This window comes from Ptychodera flava, chromosome 11 (genome assembly GCF_041260155.1).
Source record: "Ptychodera flava strain L36383 chromosome 11, AS_Pfla_20210202, whole genome shotgun sequence".
NCBI classification, from domain to species: Eukaryota; Metazoa; Hemichordata; class Enteropneusta; family Ptychoderidae; genus Ptychodera; species Ptychodera flava.
The window spans coordinates 24,610,966-24,630,578 of record NC_091938.1 but is presented as its reverse complement, the minus strand read 5'-3'; the positions used below and the strand labels follow the sequence as shown (position 1 = coordinate 24,630,578).

Below are 19,613 nucleotides of genomic sequence, written 5' to 3'. Positions count from 1 at the left end.
GATTTACTGCACCAATCACCTTGAAACTTACCATGCCAGCTATTATCTGAATAGCAATATAGCTCAAGAAGCATCATGCCAAATAAATTCTTATTGAGAAGTGAGACATTGGGCAGTATCATGTTAATAACAAGCTAATTTGCATATTTAATCAATTTAACAAATTAGCACTGTAAATCAGGAACTTGTACTCTAAACTCCACGAAACTTGCTGGTGCTATTGTTTGTGTACATTTCATAGTTTATAATTAACCTCAAGCTAATTTTCATATTTAATGGGATTATGTAATTAGCACTCAAAATCAAAAACCTCTGAACTCCATGAAGTTTGTTAGAGATATTATTTGTGTAAATATTAAACTGTAGCTAGAGACTTTGTTACAGGTTTTTATCAACTACAAGCTAATTTGCATATTAAATGGGTTTAAGCAATTACCACTTAAAACCAAGAACCTTTACTCCGAACTCCATTTAACTTGTTTGAGATATTATTTGTGTACTTATTAAACTGTATCAATAGACTTTTCACAGTTTTAATCAAAACCCTTGCTTCTGACGCCATGAACTTCCTGTCGATATTGTTTGTGTACATAGTTAACTATATGAGAGACCTTTCACATTGCAAATCAAGAAAACGCCAGAATATTGTTTGTACCTATCTAAAACTGTATGAAGAGACTCTCCAAAGTTTCCTATCAACAAATTTGATATTTTGTATTTGTGATCAAACGTGAGCATTTTCAGTTCATATCTGGTTGAAAGATGTCAAGGATGAAACACCTTTTTTTCTGCCAAAGATAACATATCAACTGATATCAAAAATAAGACCAACAAATCATTCATCATGTGTGTAGTTGGTTGCTGTCTAAGGTTGAAGTTACATTTTATTCTTAATCTGGTATGTTCTTGTTAAAACACACAACAAGATCTTACTTTGTACTATAAATACCATGAGTGTATAAATGGCCCCACCTTTCCTCTTACAGATACACACACATGGTCTTACTGTGTACTATAAATACCATGAGTGTATAAATGGCCCCACCTTTCCTCTTACAGATACACACACATGGTCTTACTGTGTACTATAAATACCATGAGTGTATAAATGGCCCCACCTTTCCTCTTACAGATACACACACATGGTCTTACTGTGTACTATAAATACCATGAGTGTATAAATGGCCCCACCTTTCCTCTTACAGATACACACACATGGTCTTACTGTGTACTATAAATACCATGAGTGTATAAATGGCCCTACTTTTCCTCTTCCAATACACACATATGGTCTTACTGCGTACTATAAATACCATGAGTGTATAAATGTCCACCTTTTCCTCTTAAATTCGTTGCATATCACATTCAATTTTGAAATTATAAACTTTTCCTTTTTGTCAACCAATATACCATCATCTCCAGCTTATGATATATATATTTCATAACATCTTAGATACAGTAGAGCATTCAATGCATATGAAGACTTTTGAGTGAGACACGGACTGTTAGCACAAAAGTTAGTGAGGCAAGGATTCTCAGAAAGTAGATTGGTGAAATTGGTGATGTACATTGACTAGTCATTGCTGCAGTGCTTTCTTTTCATCTACGTCCCTATGTTCACTCTTCTGACTATATAGAGAAAGGCGGTACTAAGAGACTCCAGGAAAATGATAAAGTAAGAGAGTGGATGACCACCAATCAAGTTCCTAAATATTTTGCCAAGGAAATAGCAACAACAATGGAAGTTGATGTGGTTCTTGTCAAATTTGACATATGCAGAAAAATAAACTCTCAAAGGCCTTACTATGTACTATATTGTAAAATGGCCACACTTTTACTGCTTATGGGGTGCATATAAATCACACCCATCGGATCCATAATTCAGGTCAGCCCAGGATGGCTTCATAAGTCTACACTGCTACAGAAATGTCATTTATGCTTATTTCTAAAAACTTTTATGATTTATGTGTAGTCTGACTGGAATACTTTAGAATTTTTGTTTTTGTGGTTCTAACACTAAAGCAACATAGGGGTCCCATAAGTGTCATTATAACTGGCGTCTCACAAGTCATAGTACACGTGTATGTGTGTGTGTGTGTGTGTATCCAGGCAGAGACTATGATGTGATGTGTAAACTAATTATTTTACATTCGGCGCCCCATAGACGACATCGGCAACAAGTTAAGATTGTTTTCTTTGCTAAATACCAAGTGCATTACCTACATAACTCCTTATATTGCTTGGCAATCCGTTATAGGTGTCCAGTTTTGCTGTTGTTCAGAGATTTTCACCTAGGGTCACTTGAACAGACGTGTACGAGCAGTGGCGTCTCCGCCACTCTATAGGCTGTAAGCTTAGGGGCAACGAGGAAGGTAGGTGACCTAACATTCACATTGAACGTACAGTAATTTGCATTTACTTATTTATTTCATATTAATAGCACGGAGAATCGATCTTTCCACTAACAAACTGTGATTATTAAGTATTCGGTCACGAATAGATATAGATTTTGAGTGCTTTAACTCTTTCTTCAGTGTATTACCCGGGTACATTCGATTTCATGCTGTTGAACTGGTCTGTGGTGTGAGGTGCTACGGCTATTGCTAATTATAATCGACAAAATAGCGAGACGGCGAAATAGCGTATTAAGGGACTGGAGAGAATTTACCAGGTGGGAATGCCAGTGTTTTTCAAAATGATTGTGCGTTTAAAATAGAGATCCTTAAAAAGTATGTGCTAGAAACAAAATGGCCTCCCTAATTTCTATCAGCACAAACAATGGCCAACCTCCCTGTGCGTAAAAAATTGGGCAAAGGTTCGTTTAGGCTCCTGATACCAAGAAATCATTTTATAATCGCAGCATTCCTTCAGAGAAGCACACACACAAATGTTTTAGGGGCTAAGAATTAGGATTCGGTTGAGTTTTAGGGTACGCATACTTAAAAGTGTTGTATATCATACCTAAAAATGGGCTGGGTGTCGTAAAGAATCCTTTTCCACAACTTTTTACAGGGAAATTGCCGCGAGCCCCTTTGAATCGCCCTATTGCTACGGTTTGAAAGATACCCCTCCCCAACGACCAGTTTTCACTTCCCTGTGCAAGGAAGTGGGCTGCACTTTGTTTGAACTGGTCTGTGGTGTGAGGTGAATCGGCCATGATAAAATGACGTCGATGTATTTATTTGTGTACTCGTTCCTGACCATCAGTATGCATGCAATGCTGCTGAAATGCCCCAAATATTTAAAACTTGCCGATTTTTGGAAAATTTAATAGTTTTACATATTCCTTGACCAATGCGAAAAACAACGAAAAATTTGGCAAAAGTTTATTTAGGCCGCTTCATACCAAGAAATCACTTCAATCGCTGACATTCTTTCGAAGAAGCATAACAAATAAAATTTTGGAGAGGTTTAGATTAGGGTAAGGGTTGGCTTTAGGGTTAGCATACTGAAAAGTGTTGTATATCGTACATAAAAATGGAGTTGGGACCTTCAGGAATTCTTTCCACAATTTTACGGGCAAATTGCCGCGGGCCCTTTGAATCGCCCTATTGCTACGATTTGAAAGACCGCTCCCCCGACGATAATTTTTCTAGTTTTCACTTCCCTCTACAAGGAACTGGACTGAACTTTGTTTGAACTGGTCTGTTGTGTGAGGTGAATCGGCTATGATAAAATTACGTCATTATATGTACATGTATTTGTGTACTTGTCCCTGACCACCGGCATGCATGGCAATGCTACTGAAATGTCCAAGATATATAAATCAGTCGGTTTTTTGAGAATATTTCAATTGTACATGCTATTCTGACCAATTAGGAAAAAAAGAAATAATTGAAACGGAGAAATTGCCGAGAGCTCCTTTAAATCGCACTATCACTGCGATTGCCTGAACAGCTTTTTTATAGGATAATATCGGATAAAATCGATAATATCGTCTGACATCTAAGTTAAAGTCTGAAATTAGAAGGTTAGGGAGTCGCCGATGCCCGACATGCTTTTTATTGAATATTATCGGAACACAATCGATAATATCGTCTGACAATTAAGTTAGAGTCTATTATTAGAAAGTCGGGAAAGTAGTCGATCATCGACTCGTTGTTTTATCGGATAATATCGAACAAAACCGATAACATCGTCCAACATCTAAGTTATAGTCTCAAATTAGAAGGTTAGGAAATTCGTCGATGCCCAACATACTATTGTATCGGATAATACCGGATAAAATCGATAAAACTGCCTTACGTCTAAGTTACAGTCTAACATAGGAGGGTTGGGAAGTGGGTAAGGTCGCCGATGCCTGACATGCTTTTTTGATCGGAAAAAAGAAATAATTGAAATGGAGAATTCGCCGCGAGCCCCTTTAAATCGCGATAGCGCGATTTAATGGGGCTCGCGGCAATTTGTATCATACGCCCGACATGCTATTTTATTGGATATTATCGGATAAACTAGATTATATCATCTAACATCAAGTTAGAGTCTACTATTAAAAGGTTAGGGAAATGAACGATGCCCGACATGCTTTTTATCTGAAATAATCTGATAAATTTAGAATAGCTTCTAACATCTAAGCTATTGTCAAGTGACTGAAGCGTATTGACTGAAGGTAAGTATAGCAAATAGAAGATGATCGAAATAGTCTCAAAATCGTCTCATATATTACAAAGAGGTTCATATTAGAAGGATGGGGAAATGGCATATGCGCGGCATGCTCTTTTATTGCATAACATGGAATAAAATCGATAATATCGTTCTACATCTAACTTAGAGTCTGATATAAGAAGGGTTCGGAAGTGAAGTGGTCAATAGCTGACATGCTGTTTTATTGGATTTTATCTGATAAAATTGGTAAAATCGTCTCTAATATCTTAATGTTAGTTAGAGTCTAATATTAAAAGAGTAGACATTCTGTTTTATATGATAATATAGGATAAAATCGATAATATCGTTTAAGATCTAAGGTAAGGTCTAAAATTAGAAGGTTAGGAAATTGGCCTATGCCAACATGCTGTTTTACCGGATAATATTGGATAAAATCGTTAATATTGCCTAACATCTAAGTTATAGTCTAATAATAGGAAGGTGGGGAAGTAAAGTGGCCAATGACGGACATACTGTTTCATCCGATATTATCGGATAAAAATCGATAAAATCGTTTGATATCTAAGTTGCAGGCTAATATTAGAAGGGTTTTGAAGTGGCCGATGCTCGACATGCCGTTTTATCGCATAATGTAAAATAAAACCCATAATACCATCAAACATCTAAGTTAGCGACTAATATTTGAAGGGTTGGGATCTATCCGATGCTGACATGCTGTTTTATCTGAAAATATTGGATGAAATAGATATTATCGTCTAAAATCTAGTTAGAGTCCAAAATTAGACGGTTAGAAAGGTCGCCGATGCCTGTACTTACGTTTTTATCGGATAATATCGAACACAATCGATAATATTGTCTAAAATCTAAGTAAGAATTGAATATAGGAGGGTTGGGAAGTGGCGAAAGCCCGAGATGCTGTTTTATCGGATATTATCGGATTAAATAGATAATATCGTCTAACATTAACTTAAGCGTAATATTAGAAGATCAGGAAGTGGCAGAGGCCCGACATGCTGTTTTACTAGATAATATCGAATAATATTGATAATATCGTCTAACGTCTCAGGTAGAGTCTAAAATTAGAAGGTTAGGGGAGTGATCCATGCATGACATGCTATTTTTCAGATGTTATCAGATAAAATCGATAATATCGTCTAATATTTAAGTAAGCGTCAAACATTAGAAAGGGTTGGAGGTGGTTGATGCCCAAGATGCTGTTTTATCGGATATTATCGATTGAAATCGATATTGTCATCTAACGTCTAAGTTAGAGTCTAATATTAGAAGCATATTGATGGAAAATGCGCATACAGTCGTTTAGTTTATAATATCGATAATATCTACACTAGAGCAATCAGTTCTCATTCTGCAGGAACTCTCCAACTTAGACATCGTCGGCGATATTCTCTGATAATCAAGAATAAGCCTATGTTGCGCCTTCATGGTTCATGGACAGTGCCATAGCGTCAAAGACACGTTGCGTCTTTGGAATGGATTTACATTTATTGATATTCGTTTGCTAACGACAGCAGTGTTCACACACAACCTAGCTGAAAACGTTACTGTAAGACTTCGGTACATACCATTCAAATGTTAGCAGGCCGAGTTTTCTACTTCTGAAAGTTTTTGAAAACCGCTGGAGCAACAATTTGTTAAAAAAACAGTGACGACTACTCAGTAGTGGTATAACGATAGCAAAACACTGCTTGATGGTCTCGATATGTGAGAACAGAATGCTTGACGTAAATTAAAAAAGAACAGCAACAACAAAACAAATAAAAAAAACACCCGGCAGGAATAGCCAAGCATGTAAACTTTACGTCGCAGCGTAGTGCATTCCCCGATATGATTACCATGCTTTTACCTTTTGAACCCAACCCACTATGTTAATATCAAGCAGTCACCCGTGTGCTGCATAATAATACCCTTACATTGTTAATATTGCGCGTTTACATTACGTCTCACAAGCACCCCGAATCGACAGACGACATTTACAACAAGTTGAAGATTGTCTTCTTTTGCTACGTACCTAGTTAATTACCTAAATATAACTCATTTTATTGCTTGGCAATTCATTGAAGGTGTCCAGTTTTGCTGTGTTCAGAAAATTTCACCTGGCGTCACTTCAACAGACAGTGTAGGAGCAGTGCTTCTCCGCCACTCTATAGGCTGTAAGCTAAGGGCAACGAGTAAGGTAAGATGAGGTAAGATTCAGATTTGAAACATAAAGTTAATTTGCATATGCTTATTTATTTCATATTCAAACCATGGAGAATAAATGGTTGCACTCAGAATGTGATTATTCAGTTTTGCGGTCACGGATAGATATAGATGTTAAGTGCGTTCATCTCTTTGTTTAGTGTATTGCCCGGGTCAATTAAATTTCACGCTGTTTGAACTGGTCTGTGGTGTGAGGTGCTACGGCTATGGCTAATTATAATCGACCAAAATCGCTAAAAGGCGTAAAAGTGAATTAAGGGACTGGACAGAATTCACCAGGTGGAGGGCCAGTTTTTCAAAATGACTCCTCGCTTAAAATAGTGATCCTTAAAGCGTATTTGCTAAAACAAGTGACCTCCCTAATTTCTATCCGCAACAAACAATGGCCAACCTCCCTGTGTGTCAAAAATTGCGCAAGAGTTCATTTAGGCTCCCGATACCAAGAAATCACTTTATAATCACAGACATTCCTTAGCACACACATAAATGTTTGAGATCTAAGGGACGAACCTTTACATATTGGGAGGGGGTGGTCAGAAACGGAAAAAAATTCAGAACAGAAAGTTTTGTGAAAAAACTTTACACTACATTGCAAAATAAACAAAATATTCAGAAACACAGTTGAGTAAAATAAATCTGCAAGACTCAGAAAAATTTGCAAATCTATTCTCATTTAAAAAAAATAAAATTTGAAATTTTCAATTGTACAATTTTTTAACAATCTGATCGTGACCAACCCCTCCCAAGATCTAATGGTCTGTCCCTAAACTCGAGGTACACGTAGTTTTGTGCGCCGCTGTCAATTTCCAGGTTCGCGATCGCGCGATTTCGCCGAATTTATCGTACTTTCGGTGCTAACTTCGATATTGGGGATCCAAATATGTACAGATTCACTGAATTTGAATTTATTCAGATGAAACTCAGCAGATTTTCTTATAAATTTTCAACCTGTACGGCATACACACGGGCTTTGGATTCCAGCGTGCAGATTGCAGTGTGCACCCGGGTATTTCGGCTTAACATCGATAATAAAGCATACTCTAGGTGGCAGGTAATTTCTCTGTGTGCAGTTTCTTTATTTCTTCATTTTGTCATTTGGAAAAAATCGTGATTTCGTCATTTCTCAGATTACCATAGTCGTTTGAAACTGGTCTGTGGTGTGAGGTGAATCGGTCATGATAAAATGACGTCAATGTATCTATTTGTATACTCGTTGCTGACCGCCAGCATGCATGGCAATGCTGCGGAAATGTCCAAGATATATAATTGTCGATTTTTGGAAAATTTAACAATTTTACATCTAACCCTGACCACTTTGAAAAACAGTAAAAAAGGGGCAAAATTTCATTAAGGCCCCTTCATACCTAAAACTCATTTTAATCGCGACTTTCCTTTGAAGAAGCACAGCAATATATTTTTGGAGGGGTTTAGAAGTAGGGTTAGGGTTGGCTTTAGGGTTAGCAGACTTAAATGTTGTATATCGTATATAAAAATAGGATTGGGGACCATCAGGAACTCTTTCCACAATTTTTACGTTGAAATTGCCGCGAGCCTCTTTGAATGGCCCTATTGCTACGGTTTGAAAGATCCCCCCTCCCCGACAGTTTCCCTTCCCTCTGCAAGGAAGTGGACTGCACTTTCTTTGAACTGGTCTGTGGTGTGAGGTTAGTCGGCCATTAGAAAATGACGTCAATGTTTTTATTTGTGTACTCGTTCCTGACCGTCCGCAATAATGCAATGCTGCTGAAGTGCCCCAAATATTTAAAACTTGTCGATTTTTGGAAAAATTAAATAATTGTACATATTCCCTTGTAGTAGTGCTGCATAACCAAACTTTTCATAACAATTGTGCATTTTGTGATAAAAGCATGGAATTTTGTACGAATGTAGATTATCATAATATAAATTCAATTTGGATACCGAGCCACCCCAGGTTGAGCCTCGTTCTGGTGTGGCGGCCATTTTTAAATATGGCGACCATCAGTCACTATAAAATCCCATAGTTGCTGCTCTACAGATGATTCTGTGGTGAACAGAGACATATTTCCATCATAAATGCCTTTTAAGATTACCATTTGCATATTTATTTGTTTTAAAATCAATTTGGATATGAATCCCTCACAAGTAGAGCCTCGTTCTGGTGTGGCGGCCATTTTAAATATGACGACCATCAATTACTGTAAAATCACATAGTTGCTGCTCTTACGGATGATTCTGTGGTGAATAGTGGATGTATTACCATCATAAATGCATATTAAGATTACTATTTGCATGTTTTATTGTTTTATAATTTCATTTTACCAGAAAACGGGTTCTCTTAATAAAATTATTGACAATATGGTTGCAAGAAGGCAAAAGTGGAAGATTCAAAATTGTCAAATTGAATGTTTTATACGATGATCAGCTGTCAGCTGTTCTGTGTAGTTAGATTATCAGAAGGTACTGTTCAGAGTTTTTTTATTTTGTTCTTATTTGTAATCGTTGATGCACCAGTTCTAAGCATTTTTAGAGTTGTAGCAGGTACATGTGACACTCACCAGGTTTTGCAAATAGGCCTAAATCGGCCCATGGCTGTGGTGGGGAGTAAGCAACAGTATAAGAACAGCCTATTCCATGTTCTTCCAATGGATGGAGTGTTCTTGAGTAGAAATGTTGAATATGTGCAATATTTTGACATTGACTAATTATCTTTTCTAATTTTTATAAGTCAGTCGGCCCATTGACAAGTTTTGCAGGGTGTTCTGAATCACAAGGCCTGACATGGGAAATTGTGAGGGGAATTTACCCGATCTCTCACTCTTGTTCATCTACATTCACGCGTAGGCCTACGTACAAAAAAGCAAACTGATATATTACTGTATAACAAACCTTCTAGTTTTAACGTTAAAAACAATAGCATTTTGGGGGAAATCTCTTATCCCCATAATTGTCAATGTTAGAGATTTATCATGTAACTACAATTAGTACATAAGTGCGGCCGTTTAAAATTTGACCACGTGGAGAAAACGATCATATTTTTATATTATTTTTCGGCTATATATACTATATTTTATACATTACTTTTCATAATTTATTTCTCATGAAACTGCTCTTGTGTAATTTGATATCTATTTCATGATTTAGATATTGGTTTTATAGTTATTTCAATGTCAATGGTGTATTGCATGAATATGGATTCATGCCTATGAATATTTTGAACATCGTATATTTTAGTACTAATTTCTTGGTCGTACATAATTTGTTATTGAAATGCAAAAACGTGGCACCATAAATTAAATTGTATTACTCCACTTTCTTTTGTTTTAACAAACATGAAAGGTAGGGAAAGCAAAGCTAAAACACAATCCTGCACTTTTGTCCGTCATGTCCCTGCTTGGCACTCCCCGGATCTCTGCTTGCTTTTGCATGGCTAGTCAGCTGGCGAGTATTTTATTAATTTCCATGTGTTATGCAATAGGCTAAGACAACAAGTTTAAACGACAATCCTACATATTTGCCAATCATTTTCTTGTTATCCACTTGACACATACACCCAAGACCTAAGCAAGGTAGTGTTGGCTGGCCAATTATCTGATCAAATGGGAACCTTCCTATACAAACAGTGACACTCCAGTCCAAATTGAAACATAAACCTTAGAGATTTTACGCAGTTCAGTATTCACAATAAATCATTTGCACATTCAGTGACACACAATTACTGAAAAGCTATTACCAAATTTTGAACGTTTTGAACGTTCCCTTTATTATATGTTCTAGGTTGAAAAATTGTAGAATTTGACGTTCAACAAAAAAGATGCGATTTGCAATACTTTGACTTTACAGTTCCCTTTTCCAATATTTTTTCTGTTAAAAGTCTCTTTCATATTTTCATATGTCTCCGTAGCTAATAAAACAGATTGCATACAGAGAATTGCCCTTTGTTATATGTTTAGGTAAAAATTGGTAGAATTTGAGATAAGCAGTGACAGTAATTTTGCAATATAAAGTTTGGGGTATAGGGTAAGTTTTGGTCATATTTTATAAAAGCTATGAAAGATATTACATATTAAAATATGTCATCTAAAAGAAGAATAAAATCCCTTTCCACTGTTAGCCCACAAGCTAGGTTATGTAAAAAAATAAGCTCAGCAGATTATTTGCAAGAAGACAGGTTTAATAAAAACGCATGCGAGTTGGCAATACTGTAATTTTGCGGTACCCTTCAAAGTATGACCGGTAGACCTATAGCATCCCAATATTTTTCCTATCAAAAGTCTATTTCACATTTTGACATGTACCTGTAGCAAATAAACAGATGTCATACAAAGCATTGCCTTTTGTGTTATGCCAAGGTAAAAAATTGGTAGAATTTCAGATTTTTGGGGTATTGGGTAAGTTTTGGTCCCATTTCATAAAAAATCTATCGAAGATATTGCATATTACATATGCCATTTTAAAGAGGAATAAATTTCCATTCTAATGATAATCGACAAGTCAGGTTATGTTAAAAAAACTTAGCAGATGACTTACAAGTACTACAAGAAAAATGCACGTGGGTAGCAAAATGGTTATTTTGCGGTATCGTTCAAAAGTCGACCATAACAGTTATTGCATCCCTATATTTTTTCTGTCAAAATTCTATTTCGTATTCTAGGGATCCCAAGGCTTCTACAAAGACAGGTTTGTTATCCTGGGGGTGCAAGTAGACCCCTCTAGCCCTCGGCCTAACATTTCTTGACTGCTGACATAGCGTCATCCTTTTATAGGATCTAATACCGTGCATTGTATGCATAAGAATTGTGTTTTTTGTCTGTATTTACCCGTTTAACAAGTCAGGTGGTAAAGACAATTTAACAGAATTTTCAAATAACTCTTTTCACTGTTTCTTATTGAAAATATCCAACCTAAAGTTACCCAACAACTTCTGCAGTTGACATTTACTAGGTGAGAAATACCTGTCTGGCAGCCATTTGGAAAAAATGGTTGCCATGGCAACGCTTCGGTAGATTTTTAGTTGCTCGGTATCTGAATTTGTTCAGCACATATTAAGACACATCTGAGCCAAGTTTGGTGCTTTATCACAAAATGCACAATGGATTTGCCATGCCGCACCATTATTGACCAATGCGAAAAACAACGACAAATTTGGCAAAAGTTCATTTAGGCCGCTTCATACCAAGAAATCACTTCAATCGCTGACATTCTATCGAAGAAGCATAACAAATAAAATTTTGGAGAGTTTTAGATGTAGGGTAAGGGTTGGCTTTAGGGTTAGCATACTGAAAAGTGTTGTATATCGTACATAAAAATGGAGTTGGGACCTTCAGGAATTCTTTCCACAATTTTACGGGGCAAATTGCCGCGGGCCCTTTGAATCGCCCTATTGCTACGATTTGAAAGACCGCTCCCCCGACGATAATTTTTCTAGTTTTCACTTCCCTCTACAAGGAACTGGACTGAACTTTGTTTGAACTGGTCTGTTGTGTGAGGTGAATCGGCTATGATAAAATTACGTCATTATATGTACATGTATTTGTGTACTGGTCCCTGACCACCGGCATGCATGGCAATGCTACTGAAATGTCCAAGATATATAAATCAGTCGGTTTTTTGAGAATATTTCAATTGTACATGCTATTCTGACCAATTAGGAAAAAAAGAAATAATTGAAACGGAGAAATTACCGAGAGCTCCTTTAAATCGCACTATCACTGCGATTGCCTGAACAGCTTTTTTATAGGATAATATCGGATAAAATCGATAATATCGTCTGACATCTAAGTTAAAGTCTGAAATTAGAAGGTTAGGGAGTCGCCGATGCCCGACATGCTTTTTATTGAATATTATCGGAACACAATCGATAATATCGTCTGACAATTAAGTTAGAGTCTATTATTAGAAAGTCGGGAAAGTAGTCGATCATCGACTCGTTGTTTTATCGGATAATATCGAACAAAACCGATAACATCGTCCAACATCTAAGTTATAGTCTCAAATTAGAAGGTTAGGAAATTCGTCGATGCCCAACATACTATTGTATCGGATAATACGGATAAAATCGATAAAACTGCCTTACGTCTAAGTTACAGTCTAACATAGGAGGGTTGGGAAGTGGGTAAGGTCGCCGATGCCTGACATGCTTTTTTATCGGATAATATCGGAAAAAAGAAATAATTGAAATGGAGAATTCGCCGCGAGCCCCTTTAAATCGCGATAGCGCGATTTAATGGGGCTCGCGGCAATTTGTATCATACGCCCGACATGCTATTTTATTGGATATTATCGGATAAACTAGATTATATCATCTAACATCAAGTTAGAGTCTACTATTAAAAGGTTAGGGAAATGAACGATGCCCGACATGCTTTTTATCTGAAATAATCTGATAAATTTAGAATAGCTTCTAACATCTAAGCTATTGTCAAGTGACTGAAGCGTATTGTGGAAAATTCGAATATACTGTTGTTTTATCGGATAACATCGAAAATATTATCCTATTAGAGCACTATGTTGTCATGCTGCAGGAACTCTCTTACTTAGACAGATAGGACGATTTTCTCTGATTATAAAGAGTAACCCTATGTCGCACCTTCATGGCTAATGGACAGTGCCATGGCACCAAAGACACGTGGCTTCATTAGGAATGGAATAAATTCATTTACCTTCAACAGTAATGTTAATGCTAACAAAGTTACTGCAAGACTTCGGTACATACCATTCAAATGTTAGCAGAAAATAAGCTTGCAGGCATACCAAAGCAAGTGAACTTACGTCGCGGCCTAGTGTATTCCTATATATTACTACGATGCGTATAGGTTCTACCCCAACCAACAAATGTTAATAACAAGCAGCCACCTCTGTGCTGAATATTCATACCCTTACACAGTCAACATTGCGCAATTACATTACGTGTCAGCAGTACCCGGAATCGAAAGACGACATCGGCAAGAAGTTGATAATTGGCTTCTTTGCTTAATTTCCTAGTGAATTACCTAGATAACTCTTTCCTTTGCTCGGCAATCCGTTGTAGGTGTCCAGTTTTGCAGTGCTCAGAGATTTCCACCTGGCGTCACTTCAACAGACAGAGAAAGAGCAGTGCGTCTCCGCCACTCAATAGGCTGTAAGATTACGGGCAACGAGTAAGGTAAGGTGACCTAACATTCACATTTGAAAAATAACATTAATTTATTTGCTTATTTTTTCAAGCTCAAACCATGGAGAATAAATGTTTGCACTCAGAATGTGATTATTCAATATTGCGGCACAGACAGATAAGGGAGCCCGGGTTGGGAGAAATTTCATCGGAAATTCTGAAATTTCGAGAACCCCCCTGCAAACCATGATAAATTTGCTCGCCACATTTTGAGCACCTAGCTTCCAGCGTTCTATTTTTTGAGTGACCCCCAGATTCCTCCGACCCCCATATCGTAAATAATGACGGGTCCCTAAGTACGCAGGTCTCTTTGTTGAGTGCATAGCCCGGGTGCATTTCACGCTGTTTGAACTGGTCCGTAGTGTAAGGTGCCGCGAATATGGCTAATTATAATCGACTAAATCGCGAAACGGCAACATAGCAAAATAAAGGAGTGGACAGATATTACCGGGAGGGAGGGCTGGTGCTTTTCAAAATGACTTTGCGCGTAAAATTCAGAGTTCCTCGGGCTGTTGTACTTGTCTGCAACATTAAAATTACCTTTCAGAAATTGACCACATTATGAGGGATCCCAACATTATTTTTGGTGGTGTGTCCATGTCGTCACTTTTGCTGTTACCTCACGCGCTTCTTCTTAGCCAAACTTGTAAAATTTATAGACTACACTGATGCTCGCAATTTCAAATGAATCAAAAGAAATAATACCCCAATACCATCTACTGGTAAATAATAGCTGAAAATTACCCCACTATTCTACGCGCGCCTGGCATGAAATTCAAACCTACTCAGACACACACAGTCACCACCATGTGGTAACCGCACCACAGACTTACCTGCCCAGAGTACTATGCATTACTACATTTGCAGGTATTTTTCTTATAAGCTCTTTGACATGCATAATTGTTTAAAACGGCCTTTTGAACATAAAAAATCTCATGTCTGCCGACTATTACAGTGTTTAAGTTGGTCATGCATTGCTAAGCAAGTATAAGTACGCCAAAAAGCGATTTTCCGATCATCGCATGAGGGCCTCGGTCGTCTCTGGTATAGGATCGGTTTTTTCGGTAGCCGAAACTGGACCGCACGTTGTCGTAACTCGTCTTTAGTGTGAGATGACGCAGCTATGACAAAACGCCGTCAATATTTGTGTGCTCGTTACTGACCGTCAGCAAGCATAGCGACGCTCCTGAAATTACCAACATCTATTAACCAGTAGATTATTTTAGAATTTAACAATTAATAGCAAATGTAGACTATTGTCAAAAGAAGCTATTGTGATAATATTCGTAAGGCTTCTGTCGTCAGTCTTTGTGTCTATCTTAGTATGAATTAGCATTGTAGATATTGTGAGTTCAAGCCCCATAAAGAGTAATGTATCAAGTAAGAATGCGTCAAATTTGATGACACTTAAAGTAAATGTTGTTCATACAGAGATGTCCTGACACCGAAAGGCATTGAGTACTGTCACAGAAACCGCTTGTCTAATGGATCTTGAAAGGTATCGCGATTTTTTATCAGACTGCCTGTGTGAGTGTCCCCCTTGTGTGAGAGACAGATAAAAAGAAACTATAGGTATAGATGGCATTTTTCTATTCCGGTTATTGATAAATGTCTCTAAATATAAGGGGTCTTGAAGTATGAGCCATACTAAAATAGTTCTTTTGCCAAAAGATAACATTGTATTGCCAAATTACCTCTGCAACCACTATATCTGGCATTATGCTATGTACGTTCTCTGTACCATCCACGTCTACAGTAGCTTCAGAGACATTGCACGTTTAACAGTTTAAATGCTATCCTGACCTATTTGAAAAATAGTATAAATGTTGAGGCCCCTAATTGAATCAAGCTCCTGTAAATGCTCCCAAATGCTACGATTTGAAAGATTCGCCCAGTAGTTTTCCCTTTCCTCTCCAGAAAATCTCCTCATTCCCTCTCTCCACTGAACAACTCTCTGTGGTCCTTTCCCGCTACATAGTGCCAACCTCGACCTCTTTGCTTATGTTTTGCCTATCCATCATCAAACTCCTGGAAGAAACTAAATCACAATCGCGCTTCCCAACCATCGCTTTTATTTATTTGCTTGATGAAAAATTACGTTTCTAGGGAGTGTATGACTACAGTAAATTCAGACAACATTTTCGATCGAGATCTTTACTTTCAAATAGACTATTAAAGACGTTGATTGCTTTTTATTTCATTTTTATTCGGCGTTATAGGATCATTTTCGTATTTTCATATATTAGCTAGTGCAGGTACAGGAAACAAAATTAGAAAAGGGAATCTGCCCCGTTTCATTGGAAACTCGGACACTTTTGAATCAGTTCATCTCCGCAATAAACTAGACTTAGTTGTTTTTACATACACAAGCATATGAACGCCTATCGGGTATCCTCACATATTTTTGCCGTGTATCTCAGAAACAAATAATAGTTTTGTTAATTCTGCCGATTACAAGTTTCATAAAATTCAAGCCAATAATTTAATTAAAAGATCCGTTACATGTCATAACAAGCTTTTGTGTTAAGTAAGGCACCGTCGGCGTTTGCGTTGTGGCACCATGGCAAAATCAACAATACTCGAAAGGAACTACATATATACTGTCTACCTAAGCGAAAATTCACTGGATCAGCAAGTTTTAGAAATAGGCATGTGCTTGCAATATGTCGATAATTTAAAGGTATAATGTATGAATGTTCAGAAGGAAAGGGCGGCTCTTTAAGGTTCCAAGTTAAGAAATTGACCTTTTTAAGCTAACGATTCTCTAGTGGTTAATAAGCTCAGAACCCCCGTAAATTATATATTTTCGGAAAGCATAGATATAGGGAAACATTTTTATAACCATAGTGTCACCATTGTTTACATAACTGTCAGGTGAAGGTAATTTGCATAACCTTTCAAAAATCGGTTTTTTCCTGTTTTGTTTCAAAGCTTTGAGATATGTGGCTGAAATTTGTGTGAATGCAAGCTGTTCTAAGGATCTTTCACAGTGTGTCTCGGAATTTTTTAAAACCTTCTTGAACAATTTTTATGCCAGAAAAACTTCCAGAGCGGTGAATTTAACCTTAGTTAATTTCTTTAATATTGTGCTCAACCTTCAACCCCCAATACTAAGCGAGATACAAAAAATTTTAGATGCGTTTTGGAAATGCGTTGTGACAGCTTGCATTCCAGCAGGTTTGAGTCAGATATTTTGAAGTATTTAGACAAAACAGGGGGAAAACCGATTTTCGAAAGGTTATGCAAATTACCTGTCACGTGATAGTTATGTAAATAATAGTGACATTGTGGTTACCCTATATTTAGGCTTTCAGAAAATGTATAATTTACGGGGATTCTGAGCTTAACCATCGGAGAATTGTTTGATTAAAAAGGTCAATTTCTTGTCTTGGAACATTAAAAATAATTTTACATGATTTTTTCGTATTTATATTTGCAGAATCAAAAACGTACGGTACAAGTGTTAACAATGATAAAATGTACGTGAGTACTTTGAATCACAGTGAACTTTATGTTCTTCAGTGTTTGTTCATTAGCCTTTACTAAATCTGTTTAAATGCTAACATACTCATACTGTTTCTTCCGTTGATTTAGTAACGTGTAACAAAAGTACATCCCAGATATCTATATAATATACATGTAATTATACATGTAATTATTTGCATTTTCAGCTTTTGGGCCCTAACGTCAAATCATCAAAGAGTTTTCTAAATGTTCAGTTGTTTATTAGGTAAACACAAACCAAAAAAAAAAAAATTACTCCCTCGAACATCTTCTTGACGACCAATTCTATTTCTTGAGGCTAGTTACTGCAAATCTCGCTAACTAACCTCAGATTCTTACAGACAAAACCAATATAGTGGCCGTCATGGAAGACGATCATGGGCGATCATATGCACGGGCTGTGTGTAATATTTGTAAACCTGTTGGACACCCATATGTTTCCCATGTTCACATAACTTGATGGCGTTGCAGCTTAAGTTTTTGTTCACGAATCTATGCCAGTGTTTAAGAAATCTCCCTTATTATTCTCAATCTCAGTTTCAACAGGCCTCTAATTAACCTGGCACCCGCCCTTCTCGCCATAGTGATTTTGTCATCGAAGATATCCTACACTTCCGAAGTCGCTATCGATATTCTACAACACTCATATATCCGCTTTATTTGTTAATGAGAAAATTGCAAAGTGAGAATAGGAGAGAATATTTTAAACGTACATATTTAGATTACTATAGTATAGCTTTGCTTTCGATCAAGTCCCGTGAAATACCTAAATTCTACGAGAAAGAAAGTGATAACCCAAAGGCAAAATTTGACTCACGCCATTTCGATCGGGCGAGGTCTAACATTAAATGTCCCAGAGCGAAGTATACCAAAATCAGGTGTTGAATAAGACATAAAATAGACTCAATATATAATTAGTATCCACATATCGGCTTGTCAAAATGGCTGGTTATCCTCTGGAGACTTTGAGGGAACAAGAAAACCAGTATGAAAAATACACCTGTGTTTATTGTAAATTGCTGCTGAACGACCCGCATCAAAGTCAATGTGGCCACCGTTTCTGTAAACCTTGCATCAGCAACTTACTGAGGTAAGTAGATTTTTTGTTTTCATTTTGAGTTATGCAGCACTCTCGCCAATACGAGGCACTGTATTAATCGTAGACCTTGTACCATACATCAGTGCTGCCATCCAAGCTTAGTTTATTGCACTTGTGATAGACTCAGACAATCAACAACGATGATCAATTTCCTAAAATTGTTTATGATTCAAGGGTGTTTGCCACAACAATGGTTATGTGAGATTAATACATAACTCATAATCAGCATAATAATACATGCTTATAGAGACAGTACTTTGGCATATCCTCTCTGCGTTTCTATCGAAAGATTATAAAAGATAGTTATATGGATACTTCAGACCGAATATAACACAGTGGTGTCCATAAATTCTGTATTTGTTTTGTAGTGATTACTTTAGTTATAAACCATTCAAAGTACGGTTGTATTATCGCACAAAGTTCATGTTACATATTTGTGATTACACAGAACATTAATGGAATGTGCTTTTTTCTGTTATGTATTTTTCAGGCAACCACTTTAGTAATTTTAATACTGGCCTTTCAAATGTATGATTAAGACATTTTTATTTGTCTTTATTTAATATTTATGCACAGAGTGTGAGCATCCATTACAGGTAAACTCTTAAACACCTAAGGCAGTACTTACTTCGAACCTAGATAAACATTGACGTAAAAACAATTGCTGTCAAAACAGAAAGAAAATCGACAGTTACTAGTGTATGTTTGGTGTTCGAAACATCAACGACCATTTGTTGTATAAAATACTGTGAATGAACAGTAATGTACACTGTACATTTGACCTCATACAAGACAGCCATTTCATTGTCTTACAGCATTGTTCATGGTAAAGGTTCTCCGTTAGCTAAAATATTGACAAGTACGGAGAATCCTGCAAAACTGTGGTGTTGAGAGTGAAAAGCATACTCTACGACTTTTAACTTGATACATTTCGGACTGATATCTTCGATTTATCTAATAAACATCAATGTCAAATATGTCAATTTTCAATTTGTCAAGGTGGATGAACGCAGACTAACCATATAAAACTTTCAGTCGCCTGCCTTCAATGTC

At 36.9% G+C, this 19,613-nt stretch overlaps 1 protein-coding gene and 1 long non-coding RNA gene across 2 annotated transcripts in view; both read left to right on the top strand.

Annotated features, from left to right (window-relative positions):
* Window positions 1-19,613, top strand: part of LOC139143895 (TNF receptor-associated factor 2-like) — a 125,424-nt gene that overhangs the window by 95,340 nt on the left and 10,471 nt on the right. The window lies entirely within an intron of this gene.
* LOC139143899 (uncharacterized) lies at window positions 6,565-18,545 on the top strand. Its single transcript, XR_011554689.1, has 3 exons — window positions 6,565-6,809; window positions 13,835-13,948; window positions 17,397-18,545. It is a non-coding gene; the product is annotated as an uncharacterized lncRNA (long non-coding RNA).